Source organism: Pelobates fuscus, chromosome 11, assembly GCF_036172605.1.
Source record: "Pelobates fuscus isolate aPelFus1 chromosome 11, aPelFus1.pri, whole genome shotgun sequence".
Taxonomy (NCBI): domain Eukaryota; kingdom Metazoa; phylum Chordata; class Amphibia; order Anura; family Pelobatidae; genus Pelobates; species Pelobates fuscus.
The window spans coordinates 110933625-110946045 of record NC_086327.1 but is presented as its reverse complement, the minus strand read 5'-3'; the positions used below and the strand labels follow the sequence as shown (position 1 = coordinate 110946045).

Here is a 12421-nt window from a genome sequence, read left to right as displayed (position 1 = left end):
CCTTTCTAACAAGATGAACAAGTCTCACCTCATTATGCATTCAGGATGAACTAAATTTCAGTAAGGTATAATGATCGTCTAAAATGTATCACCCATCGCATGCTGAAGATATATCTTCTCTAGCATCTAGACCCTAATTAAAGGAATAGTATATATCATGTTACTTGAAAATAAAAAACATTTTCATTTTTTTTAATTTAGCTTTCATTTATCAAAGCTCTTTCAATGCTAGGTTCTAAATATTAGTTTATATATGAGATTTTTTTAAAGTTCTAACTTTTTTTAGTCTCACTAAAAGCCAACTACAAAGCAGATCAATGTCCAATAAAGTCAAATTTAATTTCCAAGTTCACTGACTTATATGTTGATGCAATTAGAAGAATGTCTGCATAATTAAAAATTTGTCAGGTATGTAAATCATCAGCTGAAAAGTCCCATGCAGCCTGCATACAGCAGTCTAATTCCAGTTAAAAGCTAAAGAAGAAGTTTTTAATTTCGAGGACAGTAAACCAAGAAAAGTTGATGGTCACTTACCTCGCCACTTCCTCAGACATGACTTATTAATTTCTCACAATGAACGCTCTAAGTTGAGGACGACTGCTGAGGACATATACTCATATCTCTGAGCTTCAACAAGTCAACGCATGCACTGAGCGAATGCATGTGAATGCTCCTAATGTAAACCCTATGTCTAGATGCAAGTATCAAACCATTCTGCACCACATCTATGAAAATACATTGAACCCTGTTAGATAGGCTATAGTGCCATCGCATGAAAAAGGAACGAGGTGGAGACTATGTAAATGTTCTATTACGAGAACTACAAAAGAGTCATAAAGCAGTGGACATGAAGCAAAATTGCATCTGCCGTTCACCTCCATCAACACTGTATCTACCAATCTTTACTTGTTGCTTTGAACTCATTGCAGATTCTAGAGGTTAATAGTTTGACTAGGTTGTTGAAATCTTGTTATGTCATCAGATCTCCTGTTGTCCTACACCAATTCCATAGTACATTTTCTTTGTTTAGAAAGGTTTTAAGCACCCCATCATAACATTGTGGATATCACTGCTCCACAGCAAGATCATTTAAGAGGTTACTGTCTAATGATTGTCGTACTACAAATCTATGGACCTAAGCTAACTTTGCTGTGTGAGAATAATAGAAGCAATTATTCAACTTCTGGTGAATAGCTACCTGTTGGCTAAGCGTGATCCAGAGTTCATTGCCATAAAGACAGTCAAGTGTACATTTGGAACTTTGGAAAAATCCTTGAACATAATAGCATCTATTCTATTTCCTATCAGGAGAAGGACAGAGTTGGTCATAGGTTGGAACTGGGCATCTAGACCCGAGCGCGCTTACTTCTAAGTCAGGCAAATAGCTGTCCTTTGAGTTTGTTCCGTATGTCTTTCCCTGCTTTTTCAGAGTGGTGTAGTCACCTAAATTTGAAGACTGGCCAGAGAATTACATTTACAGAAAAGGGATATAATGTGTTTTAATGTGTTTAAAGGAACAAAAGCACTCAGAGGATGAATCAAATAGAGAGTCTCAAAACCATTAATTACTGGTGTGAATCCCAACAAAAATTCAATATCTGGTTCGTGCTTCAACAAGGAGAATGTCTCAAGGACAGGAATCAGAAGGACCGACGGGAATGCATGTTCAGATAATTCTATCATGTTTGCAATATTTAAACAAATGAAGTGCTAGCAGGTTAAAAAGAAAACAGAGATCAAATATAACAGTACATTTGCATATAATAAAAAAAAAAATTATAAGTAGAGAAATGTATGAATAAATACAGTAACTGAATATAATTTGCAGAATTACAAGTTACCACAGCTGTGGGGATAAAAAAAAAACCTTTTGAATTTAAGCTTATGTGCACTAGATTTCCCAATTATCATCCTAGCGTTTGACTAAGCATCATGGGAAATGTAGTGCACATGCAGCCATAGATAAAGGGCCATTGTGCAAAATTCACTTGTGTAGGTATGCGTAAATGTTTCTTTAATTTGATTATATTTAATAAATTAGAAGTTACATTCACTGTGCTCTGCAGTACTTGGTGAAGAAGATTTATTCTGTGGTTTTCATACCCCGCAGCATCGTACTACAACGTCCTGCTCAAAAATCTCTCTCTCGAGCAAACAGTTTTCCCATCTATAAAATGATACATGCTATTGGCTACGAGTTCCATAGTTATTCTGAAAATACAGACAGCTGTGTATTCCGCAAGATATACAAGAACCAAGGCAGAAGATGCCTGCATTTCAGTCCAGGGTGCTACCAGTCAGCCAATCACGTTTGCAGTTACGTCCCACTGACTTACTTGTATCGCCCTGGGCTGCTGGCAAGTCATCAGACAGTCTGCCTGCTCACAGTTAACTTGCTCATATAAACGATGCAAATTCATTAGTAAAAAAAATAAAATTGAAAGACAAAAGACGTCTACTGTGAGGTATGAACATCTGACTGACAGCAGAGTGGTCGATGATGTTTCCTTGTGCAACTTGCTTGGGTTTCAGACAGTGTAGGGGTTTACATCATTTAAATGGCTAATAACATTTTTACTGACATTTAATAGGCAATAAAAAAACATTTAGATAACAGTTGTATGGTATTCTATGCTTAATAATCTATGCAGAGTTATTTAACCCATTAAATATGAACTTTGCTCTTGATATGCATGATTAAGGCTCCGCTGAGCCGAACGTCGCACTTTCTATGGGGTGGTTCACCTATCAATAAATATACCATTCTTACTATTGGAGTGTTGCCTGCGTTTATTCATTTTGAATCTTGGTCTATGTCAGGGGTGGCTAAACTTGTCAAAATGCAATTAATTCCCATGCACCCTCTGCGATAACTAGATTTATTACTCAATCCAATCTGTACCCAATGCATGCCAGTGGTATGAAAGCATAATAGATTAGGATACCGTGACGTAGAATTGGGAGAAAGCAGAGACAATACAAAGTTTCTCGTATGTAATTTATGTAACAGCCAATAAGCACTGAACATGAATCAATCTTGTGTTTGACCTTACTGTACTTTTAATATTTTATTTGTGCTCAGCAGATGTACCTACCTAGCAAGGCTTTGAATTTAGTCAACGATAATTAGTTAATTCCAGAATTTATGTAGAATAAATACAGAAACAAAATATTAAAACCTTTCTTCGAATTATCAATAACGATTTGCTGCAATTTGTTTTCCCTTACCAGTTTTAGCATGCCATTGTGAAAACGTGGCCATTAAAGGGGAATAGTTATGGTAGTGCAGTAAAGGTAAGTATAAAATAAAATATTTACCTCTGCAGAACCTATGTGTTCAGGGAGCTATCACTGCCGAATGTATTAGTCCTTACAAATGGCACTGTGAGGTTACATTTATTTGCATGGTATGCCCTGGCCGTGCCAGGATAGCTAGGTGTACACTTAAAGGCTAAAGTGCTTAGAGGTATGGACTTCCGCTATAGGATGGTTCAGGATTGTGGGAAATCATAAATGTAGTTAATATCTGCATTTTTTAACGTTAGTCTTCACAGTTAGCTAGATCTTTTGAACATCCTGTTCCTACATTAAACATAGCTCTGATTGTGCATAGGTGTTGATAAATAATCAGAATCCTCAATGTCTGCATTGGGTTTTTTGGGACTCACATTATGAAGCAAGCAGTCTGTATTAATTAAAACCAAATTTAGCATAATTATATCTTAAATTGTACTTCCCATTTAATTATAGTGCGAGCATCAGAAAGGAAAGCTGATTTCATTTAGCGCTAAATGTTTAAATCCCTGTAATATAAGCTTTTAGAGTATATTGTAAAAAAAAGAAAGAAGTCCTGCCTCTTCGTTACAAATTAACTGTTAAAGGGCACTGCGAGTGTAATCTGCTATTGTCTCCTACTAAGCCACTTTACTGAGTGTACCTTTTTATTCATTTAATTCACACACTGAAAGAATGTGCTCCAGATTCAATCACTATTTGTAGAGCATCTCCGAGCTCCACCGTGTTTGCTCCACTTGAAGCCCCATTGACCAAAGAGGTCAGACGCACAGTGCAACCAAAGGAACATAGGTCTTGGGTGACTGCTGAACATCTACTAATTATATAACAACGCAAGTGGAAGTCTTCAGTGCATTTTACGCAAGGGGTCAAAATGTTTCTAAACCAAGCTTTTTTTTTTGTCCTGAAATAAACACTATTTTTTTCTAGGTTAGAGAATGCCAGAAGATGACAATTCTGATGATTAGCTATTGTGAATTAATCAATCAGGCTTTGCTAATTATCAAGGATGGAGTGCAACTATTAATTAAACAACATCATCTGGCTTAGTCAGCAGCCTTAACACTAGAAATGTCATAATTCATGACCAGTAAATAAATCATAAAAAATATTTCTTCAATGTACTGTTTGTCTAAATCATGTTTTGTTAAAGGCTGCTTGGTGTAATTTGCTTCAACCAAAAACAGAAAATTAATACTTGCTTCCTGTAAATGACAAACACGTTGAGTGGCGCTATCTAAGGTCATCATCATCCAAAGAAATGGTGTTGATATAGTCCAGAGACATCATTGATAATATATACCTTTGTCACTACATCTGTCTTTAAATACCAACTGAATTGTCGGGCATCAGGAGAAATATAGCAGACAATCCCTGGAGTGGCTAAACTATGTCTGGAAATGGGAAGATGATGCATGTCATATGTCACTTCGACTGCTGGATACTCAAAAAAAAAATATGAAGAACGCTAGGAAAACCTGGTGGGGGTGCAGAAGCAGAACTATCGACCCTTTGTAACACTGGCCATTTTGCACCCCTATATTCTTTTCATACTTTTGGGTTAGAGAACATAGCTAGCGAGTAAGGAAGGACAATGTCTACCTCTAGGACAACCTCAAAATCATGCATGAATGTCTTCACTGATGCCTCCAAGGTAATTTAGGACATTTCCACGAAAGAAAGGATGATTGCAGGAACAGCCCTTCCCTGTTACTAATACCCAATGGCAAGCATAGTTTATTTGAATGCAGAGACATAATCTACTGTACCTCCGACTACATTATTATTTCTTCACCCTAGACATAGCCTACACCACCATTCTCTATGGGATGTAAACACAGGTTACATTTTATGAAATACCAGTATAAAACAGTACTCTTGTCTTATCACTATGTAGATAGTTATGTATAATTAGGTTAATTTATATGTGTAATCAGCTTTCACAGTGATATAAGATTTCCAGAGGGGTCAGTGTTTGGGTAGAGCGAGGTGGAAGTTTTCGTTTCGAGGGGAACCAGCCCACTGTCTACCCATCACAATAGGATGTCATATATGTAGTGAGGTCCTAACCCAGGGAAGACGACTTTCTGCACTCCAGATGTTGAAGGCTAATCCCATAATTCTCTTATAATGCTAGCAAAGCATCAGAGACGATGTAGTCCGCAACATCTGGAGTACCAAAGTTTGCCTGCCGCATCCATAAATCCAGCTAATATCCCCAAAATGCCAGTTCTAACCCAGTAGCTCTATCGGCAGAAGTGGTGGTGTTTGTTCTGATGCAGGAAATACATCTTTGGAGTTCTTTTTCTTTTACTTCAAACTTAATTATTTAGGTCACTTTATTTTTTCATTTTATACTGTACATTACATTTAACGTAGCATTTTAAAAAACACAAAACAAAAATAGTTTGTATTGATTATATATCAGTACATCCCAATATAAATAGTGCACAGTGATGAATGAGCTTTTAGAGTAGAATAAACTTGTTCTTTTTAATGGATGAGTAACTGGAAGGAAATTCTCTTTGGCCAAATGTTGAATCAATTTTTAAAATGCTAAATTTAGCTTCCGATATATTGGGTATAAGAGCATTGCCAAGAATATAAGGCATGACTTTAAGGCATGCATTTATTGCATTTTAACAAACTGCTAAACAGTCGATAACACATATAATGCAATTTATGAGAAATATTATAAAAAGTACTGCTTTCCTTTATAGGACAATGGTTACTTAAAGGCGCACTCCATTATCCAAGTACAAAATAAAACAAACAAAAAAAAACGACAATATATTTTTCAATGAAAACATTCATGCATTTAATTATGCATTTTTTTTAATTGGGGGGTATAGCTAAAAGCAGTCTGCAAAAGCTGTAGATTTCTTGTCTGCAGCCTTTACAAGCCCTCCCCTTGTAACCCCGCCCAGACTTCCTGTGGCTGTCCAATCACAAACTTCCCAATGCAGCTCAATGAGAAGTCTTTGCAAAGCAGTTGCTCTGAGCAATAGCTGCCTCTTGAGTTTAGCTCCACTGAGTTAAAAAACCAGGAAATAAAAGGAATGTTTGTCTGATTGCCAGCCAGCAGATGTAACAAGGTTAATTTACAAGAGTGCCAAGTTCTTTTGAAATCTGCTCCTTGTTTTGTCAAATAAAAAAGAGGGCACACTCTTTACACATAAACACATAAAGCTCTTACACATAAAGTGTCATTTAAAGGAAAACTATCGCACCACAGGATTTGTAATATTATGTCTACTTATAGCCTATATTTAACAAATACTTGAAATACTGAAATCTGTAAAAGAAAATTAAATGTAGAAATTGACACCACTGTATTTATCTTTATTCTGTAAGTGAACACCTCCATCTGAGTTGAAAGATGTCTGCCTCCATAGTAGTAAGCCAGGATGGCCACTGCTATTAACTATTTATTAATTACCAAATAATGCATTCAGAGCCTATATTACATATAATCTTTTACTTTAAATATTCTAAAAAAAAAAAAAATGATTGGGAAAAATTGACAAAGGAATTGTAATTTTTAAGTCAAAGTATCTGAGCAGGGAATAAAGTCAGTGAGATTTTTTGAATCTTCAAAGTTAGCTATTTTGACCTACGTTTGCAATTTACAGTTTTCCGAATAAAACAAAACCCAGATCATCTTTTATAAATTTGCTTGCTGACCTTGACCTACTGATCAGGAGCAAATCTATATTATGAAATGTAGCCCTTGAAATTGGGTACCTGTATTTTGCACATCTTATTTCCAGACTGTGGGGAAAAACAGTAGTTTGCTCAGAAAATGTAAAATACGTGTTTCAGTTTTCATTTTCGCTACGCCTTTAATTTTGTTGTTGAGTCTAGAAACTGTAGAACTAAAGAATCATCTCTCTAATGGCCTGCCTGTCACACAAGTATAAAATTGTCAGCAAGAAGTCAAAAGAAGGATCTGGTCCAGTTAGCCAGACATGAACCCATCAAGACGTTTAAATCTGTTTTACGAGTCAGAAGCACTTCTCAGACTTGTTTCACCAGCAGGGCCGCCATCAGGGGGTGACAACCATGACTGTTGTCATGGGCCCAGCGGTCCTGGGGGCCCAGGCACCCAGGCCCCCCCATTCCCAATGTGCATACAATGGGCATATCTCTAAAGGGGCCCGATCAGTGCCATGGATTTTTAATAGCTAGTCCGGGCCCCTTTAAGGATCCTGGCACTGGCAGTGCTGGGAGGAAGTGATCTCACTTTCTCCCAGCTAACACCCGCGCGGGAGGAAGCACGGGGAGTGTGAAGAGGAGAGGAGAACAGAGTCAGACCCACACTCACATCAGCCCCAGCCAGCAGAGTCCACCCTCCTGCAGCCTAAAGATAAGAAACATGAGGGTGGGAGGAAGCACTGGGGAGTGTGAAGAGGAGAGGAGGACAGAGTCATACCCACACTCACATCGGCCCCAGCCAGCAGAGTCCACCCTCCTGCAGGTAAGAAACAGGAGGGTGGTTAGAAAAAGTGTGTCAGTGTGTCTGTATCTATGTGTACCTAAGTGTGTGTGTGTCTGTCTGTATCTGTGTATCTATCAGTGTGTGTATCTATGTGTACCTAAGTGTGTGTGTGTCTGTGTGTATCTATGTGTACCTAAGTGTGTGTGTGTGTCTGTATCTGTGTATCTATCAGTGTGTGTATCTATGTGTACCTAAGTGTGTGTGTGTCTGTGTGTATCTATGTGTACCTAAGTGTGTGTGTGTGTCTGTATCTGTGTATCTATCAGTGTGTGTATCTATGTGTACCTAAGTGTGTGTGTCTGTCTGTATCTGTGTATCTATCAGTGTGTGTATCTATGTGTACCTGAGTGTGTGTGTGTGTCTGTCTGTATCTGTGTATCTATCAGGGTGTGTATCTATGTGTACCTAAGTGTGTGTGTGTGTCTGTCTGTATCTGTGTATCTATCAGGGTGTGTATCTATGTGTACCTGAGTGTGTGTGTCTGTCTGTATCTGTGTATCTATCAGGGTGTGTATCTATGTGTACCTAAGTGTGTGTGTCTGTCTGTATCTGTGTATCTATCAGGGTGTGTATCTATGTGTACCTGAGTGTGTGTGTGTGTCTGTCTGTATCTTTGTATCTATCAGTGTGTGTATCTATGTGTACCTGATAGTGTGGGTGTCTGTCTGTATCTATGTATCTATCAGTGTGTGTATCTATGTGTACCTGATAGTGTGGGTGTCTGTCTGTATCTATGTATCTATCAGTGTGTGTATCTATGTGTACCTGAGAGTGTGGGTGTCTGTCTGTATCTATGTATCTATCAGTGTGTGTATCTATGTGTACCTGAGAGTGTGGGTGTCTGTCTGTATCTGTGTATCTATCAGGGTGTGTATCTATGTGTACCTGAGAGTGTGGGTGTCTGTCTGTATCTGTGTATCTATCAGTGTGTGTGTATCTATGTGTACCTGATAGTGTGGGTGTCTGTCTGTATCTATGTATCTATCAGTGTGTGTATCTATGTGTACCTGAGAGTGTGGGTGTCTGTCTGTATCTATGTATCTATCAGTGTGTGTATCTATGTGTACCTGAGAGTGTGGGTGTCTGTCTGTATCTGTGTATCTATCAGGGTGTGTATCTATGTGTACCTGAGAGTGTGGGTGTCTGTCTGTATCTGTGTATCTATCAGTGTGTGTATCTATGTGTACCTGAGAGTGTGGGTGTCTGTCTGTATCTGTGTATCTATCAGGGTGTGTATCTATGTGTACCTGAGAGTGTGGGTGTCTGTCTGTATTTATGTATCTATCAGTGTGTGTATCTATGTGTACCTGAGAGTGTGGGTGTCTGTCTGTATCTGTGTATCTATCAGGGTGTGTATCTATGTGTACCTGAGAGTGTGGGTGTCTGTCTGTATCTGTGTATCTATCAGTGTGTGTATCTATGTGTACCTGAGAGTGTGGGTGTCTGTCTGTATCTGTGTATCTATCAGTGTGTGTATCTATGTGTACCTGAGAGTGTGGGTGTCTGTCTGTATTTATGTATCTATCAGGGTGTGTATCTATGTGTACCTGAGAGTGTGGGTGTCTGTCTGTATCTGTGTATCTATCAGTGTGTGTATCTATGTGTTTGTTTGTATCTGGTTGGTAGTATGCACCTGAGTGTATGTTTTTGTTGTTTTATTCTTTGATTTTTTTTATAGCAGTGCTGCAGCGTTTATGTTCATGGTTTTCTAGTGTCTGTGCTTTTGATTTTTATGTACACTTTTTGTCCACAATCATTTTCACTACTTAGTTGATATTCCCCATTTATTTTAGTTTTAGTTGTGGCTCTATTTAAATGTTTAAACAGATTCTTAGTTTGTTTTGGTAACTTTGTTGTAATGTATATCTTTTCTATTTGGCGCTGCCTGTCCATGTTGTGTACGTTTTATCTTGCATAGCCTGTCTTATATTTTATTAGGTGCACGGCCCATTTTCTGTCGTTTGCATTTATTTTTTAAAGTGTGTTTATAAATATATATATATATTGCTGGAGCGCTCACGCTTTCTTAGTTTTCTGAGATTCTCAACTAAAGCTGTGTTTTTGGTGTTAACCCCTTAAGGACCGGCCTGTTTTTGCGATGTTTGTACGTTAAGGACCAGAGCAGTTTTAACACTTTTGTGGTGTTTGTGTTTAGCTGTAATTTTCCGCTCTCTCATTTACGGTTCCCATACAAGTTATATATTGGTTTTTTCACGACAAGAAGGGCTTTCTTTACATACCAGTATTTATATTATGTCATATATTGTATTTCAAAAAAATAATAAAATATGGTGAAAAATAAAAAAAAAACATGTTTTTGGACTTTTACTTGAAAAATCTTTTACTTATCTACAAAAGCTAATGAAAAAAACTGCTAAATAGATTAAAAATGTTGTCCCGAGTTTAAAAACACCCAGTGTTTACATGCTTTATTGCTTTTTTTTGCAAGTTATAGGCCTATAAATACAAGTAGGAAATTGCGGTTTCAATATATATATATATTAAATGTATCAATAGTGACATTGTTACACCGTTATCTGTCATAAATCCCCGAAACACACCTAACATGTACATATTTTTTAAAGTAGACAACCCAGTGTATTCAAAATGGGGTATGTCCAGTCTTTTTTAGTAGCCACCTAGTCACAAACACTGGCCAAAGTTAGCATTTATATTTGTTTGTGTGTTAAAAATGCAAAAAACGCTAACTTTGGCCGGTGTTTGTAACTAAGTGGCTACTAAAAAAGGCTGAACATACCTCATTTGCAATACCTTGGGTTGTCTTCTTTTGCAAATGGTATGCCATCATGGGGCTAATTCTCATTCCTTGGCTACCATACGCTCTCAAAGGCAACCTAACCAATCTGATAAATTTCAATTAAAAAAAAAAAAGTAAAATCAAGCCTTATATTTGACCCTGTAACTTTCACAAACACTATAAAACCTCTACATGTGGGGTACTGTTATACTCAGTAAACTTCGCTGAACACAAATATTAGTGTATCAGAACAGTAAAATATATCACAGCAATAATATCCTCAGTGAAAGAGCTGTTTGTGTGTGAAAAATGCAAAAAACTTCACTTTCACTGACAATATCATCGCTGTGATATGTTTTACTGTTTTGAAACACTAATATTTGTGTTCAGCGAAGTCTCCCGAGTAAAACAGTACCCCCATGTACAGGATTTAGGGTGTCATAGAAAGTTACAGGGTTAAACACAGTGCTAGCAAATTAAATTATCTGGACTTTTGGCCTGGGTTGGCAGGCAGGTCCCTCAAAATTACTTAATTAGGTAAAAATATTACATAAATATGCACGTAGAATTTTAATATATATACATATTTATATATTTGACGTCTACGTGTATATTTATGAAATTATTTATGTAATTATGTATGTGGACATATGTATATTTCGTATTATTTTTATTTATTTATTTATACATAGATATATATATCATTACATTCTAAGTGTATTTTGATATAAATATATATATATATCAATATCAAAATACTGTTAGAATAAAATTGCATATATATATATAATTTTTTTTTAATTATTAAAAATTATTTTTATTTTTTGTTATTTATTTTTATTAACATATTATTTGTATTTTATAATAATATATATATACCATATATATAGTTATTATATATATTGTATATATTCGTGTGTAATATAAATATAAGTGTATTTTTATATTAATATACGTATATATAAATATAAAAATACACTTAGTGTGACATTATATATATGATATATATATACATATATTATATATAGGTATATATAGATATAATACATGTATATATATCATATATATATATATACACATATTATTATTTTTTTTACACTGATTGTTTTTTTTTTACACTTTATTTTGGATTTTACACTTGCAGGGAGACTGCCTGTCAGCACAGACAGTCCCCCTGCAGGCAGACACATGGACCCCTATTGCGGTCATGTGATCGAGTGATCACATGGCCGTGGGGTCCTGATCTGCCGAGGGGGGACTGCCCGGGCAGACAGGCAGTCCCCCTGGACCGGGAGGAGCACTGATCGCCGCCGTGGGACCGACGGCGATCAGGTAAGTAGCCCTTGACCGTTATGACGGTTCAGGACCGTCAGCGGTCCAAACGCACATTTTACCGCTGACGGTCCTGAACCGTCAGCGGTCCTTAAGGGGTTAATCTGCCCATAGAATTGATTACTTTATTATTGTTTCTCTACATTTTTACATATATATTTTATTTACATTTAGTTTTTACGTGTAGCAAGCATGTGTAAGAAACATGTATGTCAGTGTGTTTGTATGTATCAGAGTGTTAGTGTGTGCATGTTTGTATCTGTGTATATATGGGTGTCAGATTGTACCTGAGTGTGTATCTCTGTGTGCGTGTATCTGGGTGTCAGTGTGCACGTGAATGTATGTGTGTGTGTGTGTAACCGTGTCTGTATATTTCCATGTATGTCAATGCATGTGCCTGTATCTCTTATGTGTGTGCATGTATGTATATCAGTATGTGTCTGTATGTATCTGTGTGTCAGTTTGCACCTGAGTGTGTCTGTGTATATGTGTGTATGTCTATGTATCTGTGTCAGTGTGAACCTGAGTGTATATGTGTG

General features: G+C 36.9%; 1 protein-coding gene across 2 annotated transcripts in view; it reads right to left on the bottom strand.

Moving 5' to 3' along the window:
- PLCH2 (phospholipase C eta 2) overlaps window positions 1-12421 on the bottom strand; it is a 555068-nt gene that overhangs the window by 275364 nt on the left and 267283 nt on the right. The window lies entirely within an intron of this gene.